Source organism: Myodes glareolus, chromosome 11 (genome assembly GCF_982192425.1).
Source record: "Myodes glareolus chromosome 11, mMyoGla1.1, whole genome shotgun sequence".
Taxonomy (NCBI): domain Eukaryota; kingdom Metazoa; phylum Chordata; class Mammalia; order Rodentia; family Cricetidae; genus Myodes; species Myodes glareolus.
In genome coordinates, this window is record NC_142036.1 from 84,908,282 (window position 1) to 84,916,371 (window position 8,090).

The window sequence follows — 8,090 nt, forward strand, 5'->3', positions numbered from 1 at the left end:
AAATTATGGCTATTATGGGTATACCTGCACAAATAAAGACAGATAATGGTCCAGCACATGTTTCTAAGAAAATGAAACAGTTTGGGGGTTATTATATTATAAAGCATATTACAGGCATACCAAACAATCCTACAGGTCAGGCAGCTATAGAAAGATCAAATTGAACTATAAAGGATATACTAAACAAACAGAAAGGGATGGAAAATACCCCCAGAAATAGATTGCAAAATGCTTTATAAAACTTGAATCTTTTTAATTCTAATGAGAAAGGAAAAACAGCAGCAGAGAGACGTTGGATAATAGAAAAAAAAAAACTCTGAATCAAATCAGCCAGTATATTTCAAGGATGTACTGACCTCAGGGTGGAAACCAGATGTGCTATGTTGGGGACAAGGTTTTGCTCTTGTTTTCACAGGAGAAGAAAAGCTATAGATACCATCAAAATTGATAAAGATTCTGTTTGAAATAGAGAAACCTCTTGAGAAAGAGAAATGATGGCTCATCTACAGAGGTGACAATCATACAGGTAGTTAGAGCAGGGTTCTGTTCTTGACTTTGCAGAAAAATATTCACCTTTAAAGAGTGAAGAGACCATGGACTTCTAGATGCCTAAAGATAGAAAGATAGCCATCCAGAAAGAATTAACAAGTAAAGAGAAATCTGCCTTATGATAGCTGACAGCATGTTTCTTGGTGGTGGCGGCACAGATGTTGAAACTCCATAGAGTTGTGGTAATAAACATTGCTCTGGCCAGTATCCCTGCTATGAAACTAGACTCTCAGAAAGCTAAGGAATGGGGAGAGACAGCTGGGGCTGGGTGGCATTTGAAGGTAGTGTGAAAACCTAGGGCAGCAGAAACTTTCTGGAATCTCTAAAGGTGATGAGGACACCTAGTAATGTAAGATACAAAGTTTCAACTGCCCATTTCTTACAGCCAGAAAAGGCTTCTGGTGGTGAGACTGGGTTGCATTCAATTGAGTTGTTGGCTAAGGGGTTCCTATGAAAATTCCCAAACAATCCAGGCTGTTGCTAAAACAAAGGGTTACTCTCTGTAAACTGATACTGGGGCTCCATTGCTGAAGACAACACCCACACAACACATTGAGCAAGAAGAAGTTGTGTTGGTGCCTACATGGAGCCTTGAGCCCCACATTCTAGTGTCTTTGGTGCAGAAAGGTAATTACTCTGTGACCTACCAAAAACAGAAATGTGGACACCAATCCAGCATCAAAACTTTTGACCTACAATCTGTCTTGCCTGTAATATATTCAAGGGCAATGGTGGCCCAGAACTTGTGGGAATTGCCAACCATGCCCAACAGTGCTTGAAAAACCAAGAACCAGAGACAAAATATCCAGTACTTAGAGAAAAACCAACACTACTCCTATTTTTAAAAAAATCAATAAAATAATTCCTAATGATACTCTGTTATGCTCAGAGATCAGTGCCTTCACTCATTACCAGCAAGGTTTATTCAGGCCACAGATGAGAACAGATACAGAGACCCACAGCCAAACATTATACAGAGAGTCAAAATTGCAAGTTTCCATCAAATTCTTCCTTTCAGATTTCAGGAATCCTGAGGGAAAAAAAAAGACAGAAAGATTGTAAGAGTCAGAAGAGAATGTACATATAAGCTCACAGAAACTTAAGCACCATGAGGCCTACATGGCTCTGCATCAGCTCTTCTAAATGTATATTATAGCTCTTCTAAATGTGTGTGTATATATATATATATGACTCTTGTGCCTGCTCTTGGAGCTCTTTTCCTCCTTTGGTATTGCCATGTCCAACTTTGATATGATAGTTCTTGCTTCATCTTATTATATATTCTTTTGAAATTTTTGGTTATTATCTCTTAGAAACCTGATCTTTTCTAATTAAAGACAAGAGGGGGGTGAATGCAAAGGGGAGCAGAGGTTGGGAGGGACTGGGAGGATTAGAGAGAGGTGAAACTATAATCAGGCTATATTGTATTAGAAAACAATCTCTTTTCAATAAAGGAAAAAGGAAAGAAAAAGATTAGTTTAAAAGCAGACTCTTCACCTGTTCCTCAGATTTCTAGACAATGGTTTGGAAATTTGAATTTTGTCACTCACCCTTGGATATGACTTGGGGGGTAATGAAAGTTCCCTGCTGTAAGAAAGGAGCACTGTACTGTAATTGGCTCTTTTAGTATTCCTACTCATCAAAAGCATTTGAGTTAATCAGGTACAAAGCTATTTTTCCTGTATAAGAAGTTAATACTTCATCTTATACCCAATTGTTGCTTTCAGACGTTGGATTAACCCTGAAATTGAAAATAGAAGAAATGGAAATCTGTTAGCATCTTTTTAGTTCATTATGTTCTGTCATTGCTGTCGAAGCATAAAATCTTAAAATCTGATTACAATTTTATGTCTTCTTAAAGAGTTACGCCTTTAGCAAATTTTCTTGTGATTCCTGAATTCAAAAACTCCTTTTCCTTTCAGCTGTTGAAGGAAAAACAAAACAAATTCCCATTCAGCCATAGAGTGTAAAACATACATTAGGAATGAAATGTTGAAGTCTGTCCCTGAAGTTACACAACGCACATAACATTATATCTTTTTTGTCACTAAGAAAATACTGTACATGAAAATTCAGAGCAAAGGCAATGCTGTTTTAAAACAGTTCAAAGATATTCAGATGGCAGCCTTTCCCCCTCTGTTAATCTCCTCAATTCCTAATATCCCAAAGTTTCAAACTATGAAGTGGGGTAAAACTGTAGGAAAGCATCCTTTTATCTCACTCAGCTGACTTGAAACGGGCAGCCTGTGGCTGGGGTCTTAATGAGCAAGCACGGTGGTTTGTAAGACAGCTAGCTCTTTTCGTCATTGACTCAAGTTTTCAATTGGGATCCTGACAATCATGAAACAGCCTAGAATGTAAGGGTTTAGAAAACTTCTCACATTGTCCACACACACATTGACTACACACTCACACAAGCACATAAGTGCATACATATGTGTGCTAACACCCCCCCACACACACACACACACATATCTAGACATCCTTCTGAGGAGAGAAATCTGGCCAAACCTATTAAGACTGGAAAATAGCTAATGTTCTTGCCAGTGAGTTAAAGCTGGGGTATCCCTTTTGTCGTAGCCAAATTTATGACATGGATCAAAAACTATAAAAAGTTACGTTGCATCCTGCCATTAAGGAGAATTAATATTTTCGGCGGTATGTTAACCGACGTTTTTCCAGTGTCTCTTGTTAAAAGCAGATTGTTGGCTTTTCCTCATGGTGTGCCAAACATTCTCATTGAAACCTAACAAGACTTTCATCTTCCAGCCATTGTTTCTTAAAGGACTTGGATAGGAACCGTGTGCAGGAACGGTTCTGCTCTGCAGCACTGCAGCATGAGGCAATGGCTGTCATTAGTGCATCGGGCCTGGCTGAGCCATTACACATGTAGACATTTGAGACATTTTCAGTGGGATTTGTATTTTTTTCCCCTTGAAAACAACAATTTATATTTTACCTATTAGGCTTAAGAAATAGAGGCTCTTTTTCCACGTTCACATATCTTTATGATGATCCAGTCTAATCATCTGTCAAGTAAAAACTATAATTAACGAGCTTTTTCAGACACAAACCCATTGCAAGAGGATGCATGTGCTTACACACACATACATACCTATATTTACATACACACACACACACACAGCTTCTTTTGGGTTTTATTTCTTCTTAATGATGTCTACAGAATTTTCTTCTGAGCTTGGGAAATCAAGGAATCCTTTTAAAATCCCTAAGTCCCAACAACTTAACTACATAGCAACTGTCCAGATTCCTGACATTCATATGTGTGTATATATATATATATATATATATACATATATATATATATATATATATATTATGGAAGTGGAAATAACTCATATTATAAGAAAGGAATACAACAATGTAGAACACAAAATTATTTTACTTGGAGGGTTCAATATACATGCTAAGAAAATGACTTTAATAATGCTCCTTGGCTTATGACAAATGGGTTCTATTTTGAACAGTAGGCTTTCTTTTTCCTTAAATGTATAATTAGAATCAATTGGTCAATGATGTTTAAATACAGAGATGAGAATTCTGGCATTTAGCCTGGGCTCTTATGTGTATGGATGGCCAACATTTCTATTGAGTGTTTTACTATGTGGTCAGTCAAGTTGTAAGATATGACCACAGGCCATATCATTGACCTAAAGAAGATGAAGATCAGTAAAGTATGGAAAAAGTCTCTTTTTATCGAAGAAGTAAAAATTCTAGAACCTAGATTTTATGAAGTTCAAACCGCCTCCGAATGTTGATGATCTGGAAACTAAGGCGAATTGCCCACATATTAATCTCCGATTTGGAGTATAATGAAGACATTCCATTTTTATTTTTAGGAAGTTCCCACTTCCTCTAAATATGTTCTTTCAGTTCAGCTGATTTTGACTCCAACGAATTAATTTCCAAATCAAAAGTGGATTCAACAAAGAAAGTCATCAAGATAAATCATGTAAGAAAACCAGTTCCAAAGAAAAGAGAAGAAAAAGAAGGGCTAGTCCAGTTCCAAGTGTGCGGAGCTCCAGGGCAGCTCTGTTACCATCTGGCTTCCCTCCCAGGAAGATGGTAATGCTGCCTCCTTACTCCAGCACATCCAGAAGAAGATGGTTGAGGCTTTCTCTTAACAAATTCCTACTTTTCTTAAAGGGAAACATGAGTCAAAAACACGAAAGTTCCAATATTTTTTCTTGCCTTGCACAAGCTTGTTTTCATTTTTTTAAAAATGAAATACATGTAAGAAAACTAAAATTGATTTTAAAATGATTTTTTTTCTTACACAATGCAGAAAAGTTCTCTCCTGATATCAAACATTTCAAAATAAAAGTGACTTTTTTTCAGAATATTTTGTTTCAGTATGAATAAAATATGTCTTTAAGTTGTATAAATGGAAGACTGAGGATGACATTGTTTCAAATTATAAGCAAAACTCACGTAGGCTAAATATATATGTATATATATTGCATAGTTTAGTTTTGTAATTGTGAAATTACCCCCTTTGTTAATAGATTCAAAGCAACTAAGCTTTTATTTTTGTTAAAAACAACACCATCTGGAAGGGAAGATGGCTGTCCAGTAAAATGCTTGTCATGCGGGCATGAAAACCTGTATTCTGTTCTCTAGATCCCATGTAAAAAGTATGAAAACATTCGCATAGACATGTGATCCTGCTCTTGGGGAGGCAGAGACAGGAACATATCTGTAGCAGAATTAATACACTTCTGGGTCAAGAAGAGGCACCAACTCTTTAAACTAAGATGGAGGCAGTTTAAGCAAAATATCAGACATCAACTTCTGGCTTCTGTATGCATGTGTGTGGTGTACACACATACACACACACACATGCACACACACACACACACACACACACACACACACACACACACACACACTGAAAGCACCAAAGAAAAATTCTGAGGAAAATTAAACTTTAAAGTGTGATTTTAGAAAAAGGAAAGAAAAAGGAAGCATGCCGTGTTTATTCAGCCAAGACGCTCCCAATTATTTTAGAATCCAAGCCTCCTTTTGTTTTGTGAAACTGTTACATAACTCAAAAGTGCTATTAGAATTCAGCACAAGTGGTGTGTCACTTCAGTGAGCTGGTGTGGTTGGCGCCGAACGTTATAAGGATGCCGGCAATGGCGATATCTAAGTCACTACTCCAATCAAGAGCAAAAAGGGTAATTTAAAATTCCACTAAAAACCAGACTGGCAGACATGTTTCTAGGGGTGTGCTTTTTAAATATTTTAAACTATTTCTCTCTCTCTCTCTCCCTTTGTTTCTCTCTCTTTTTCCTGCTCAGTGGGGGTTTGGAGAAGCAGCCTGGAAGGGAAGAAGAGGGCTCCTTCCAGGCCTGTGGAGTCCCCAGAGCACTGTTAAGCAAGGGGAGGGCTTCCTGCCCACGCAGCCATCTGTAACATTCTATGAACAGCAGGATCCCAGGACTGCCACAGCCCCAAACCTGGGTAAGGGCCGTGTTTGTAAAGGAAACCCTTGGAGTCGCCCTCTCCCGCCGCTTGCCCTCACTCTCTCTCCTTTTATCTACTGGCAGGTGAACAGCACGGTTCTCCACAGCTGAAGTAAATAACCTATCAGTCTCTGCTTGTCAGAAGATACTGCCGAGGGAAACCGGCCTGACCGGTACCAAAATACCCGGCCTGCCTTTTGGAATGTGCTGGTAGCAAGCTGGGAATGTCATCATGCCTGCTAATGTCACACTGTGGAGCACATTCTGAGATCCGTGGACGTGTGTCTGACGGGCTCCTCCGTTACTGCTTTCTAGGCGTGAGTCAATTAGAGCTGGCTTTCTGGAAAGTAGTGTCACTTAAAATGTATTTTATGCAAGTTAATTTTTGTGTCTATAATTTGGGGCTCCCATGTCTGTTATTTCCTCCAGTCCTTGGCTCACACAACCCCACAGCCTATGGAAAGTAGTGAAGAGTGACCATGGAAAAAATAACAAGGGCGTTTTTACTTCCAACATCTGGAGAAAATACACTTAAGGAAATGTTAACAAATAGGTACAGGGATTGATAACGTTAAAAGACATATATACTTCCTTATAGGCAGAAAACGCAGCCAGGATACACGAGATTGTTTAAGTCAGTTTTTACACAAAGAATACAACAAAGTTTAACACCAAAAATAATCTTCTTTATGAAGGCTGTGTTCACTTCCTTTCCTGGGGTCAGCCCAATGAATAATGTCAAATCCCCAAAGCACATAGGTGCAGGAACGTTTTTCTCAGAGAAGAAAGACATCATAGGATTCCAATTTTAAAAACTTCCCTTCTCTCTACTTTTCAGTAAGTTTTGCTGTTGCATCTAACTTTTGGCAGCAGCCTAGCAGAGCAAATGAATTCTAATACAGAGCATGAAACATAGAAAGAGGAGAGGAACACAAGAAACATTCCGGCACATGGACAAATATTAGAATGAACAACACAGCCACAATATTATTAATAATTAAAAATATAAAGACAAAATTGTTGTGCTCTTGTGTATTAAAATAAAGACAAAACACACCTTAAGGGAAAATAAACCTTAAGTATCTACCACCAAATTAACTCACCAGTGGCAATATTCAGTATAACTTCTCTACTTCAATTTAAGCACATTTTATAATCCGAAAGGAAACATTAGTAAATATTCCCATATGGTCTAAATTTGAGATGTTTCTTTGGCTCTGAATCAATGTTAAGCTCTCAGTATAAGCTATAAGGCAACAGAAGTTAAAATACAAAGAGTCAAAAGGCATTGAATTTCCTTAGAGCTACCCAATGTTAAGAGAAGGCAAAAAAAAAAAAAACCCAAATTAATATGTAGAAGCAAAATTAAACCATTAAGAAAATATTTTAGTGAGCACATTGAAAGTTGCAAAGCAGGAACTGGAGAACATTTTTAAAAGTTTTGGAAATGAAGATACTTTCCTAGTAGCTGTGATTGTGCTCCGGAGTGCTGAGGGAGGGCGAGAAGACACATCTTCACAGACAGCTTCCCATCGCGCACTGGGAAAACCAAGAGAGAGTGTTTCTGCTATCTCTCTTTAGCTTTTCAAGATGATGCACAACTTTTCTCTATTTGAATCTTTACTTAACAAAAATGAACAATAATAATAATAATGGCTTCTCTCTTTGGGCTTTTATTTAGCAAAAATAGATAATAATAATAAATAAATAATAATGACTTTATCCATTTGGACCTTTACTCACCTAAAATAGATACAATAATAAAAATAATTGTCTACATAACTTTAGTCTAGTGACTAGAAACAAGAGGCATGGGTCACTTCTGTGTTGTATATTTTTAAAAACTAGTAAAGAACACATAAGGCAATGTTTCCAGAAAGTATGAAAGGAAGAAAGGACAAACTCAGTAAAAATTTTCACCTGGTAATTTGGGAAGCTATAGATGACACAGTCACTCTTTTCTATAAAACTGCTTCAAATTCATATAATCATCTAAAATACCTACACCTTGTATTTAAATTTTACATCCAAGCTTTGTAATTTACTTAGTTGGAT

General features: G+C 37.4%; 1 long non-coding RNA gene across 1 annotated transcript; it reads left to right on the forward strand.

Moving 5' to 3' along the window:
• The first annotated feature begins 5,634 nt into the window (after nt 1-5,634).
• LOC125387924 (uncharacterized) lies at nt 5,635-7,757 on the forward strand. Its single transcript, XR_007228043.3, has 3 exons — nt 5,635-5,747; nt 5,871-6,033; nt 6,120-7,757. It is a non-coding gene; the product is annotated as an uncharacterized LOC125387924 (long non-coding RNA).
• Nucleotides 7,758-8,090: the final 333 nt, after the last annotated feature.